Source organism: Sinocyclocheilus grahami, unplaced genomic scaffold (genome assembly GCF_001515645.1).
Source record: "Sinocyclocheilus grahami isolate Dianchi unplaced genomic scaffold, SAMN03320097.WGS_v1.1 scaffold1380.1, whole genome shotgun sequence".
Classification (NCBI taxonomy): domain Eukaryota; kingdom Metazoa; phylum Chordata; class Actinopteri; order Cypriniformes; family Cyprinidae; genus Sinocyclocheilus; species Sinocyclocheilus grahami.
Genome location: NW_015506559.1, coordinates 80,276 through 80,593, shown reverse-complemented (window position 1 = coordinate 80,593; position 318 = coordinate 80,276).

Here is a 318-nt window from a genome sequence, read left to right as displayed (position 1 = left end):
GCTGCAGAACCTCCCGAGGTAGCGGTGTCCACTGCTGTGCTCCCAGAGGCCATGGTGTCCACTGTAGTCTCTTCGGAGGTGGCGGCACAGGCTGCAAACCCTCCCGAGATGGCGACACTTGCCTCAGTTCCTTGCATGGTGGTGGCGCCCAGCAACGCACTTTCTGCCTGTTCTGTTCCGGCCAAGGAGGCCATCTATGAACTCTCTGCCTGTTCCTTTCCGGCCAAGGAGGCAGGCGATGAACTCTCTGCCTGTTCTGTTCCGGCCAAGGAAGCCGCCTGTGAACTCTCTGCCTGTCCTGTTCCGGCCAAGGAGGCC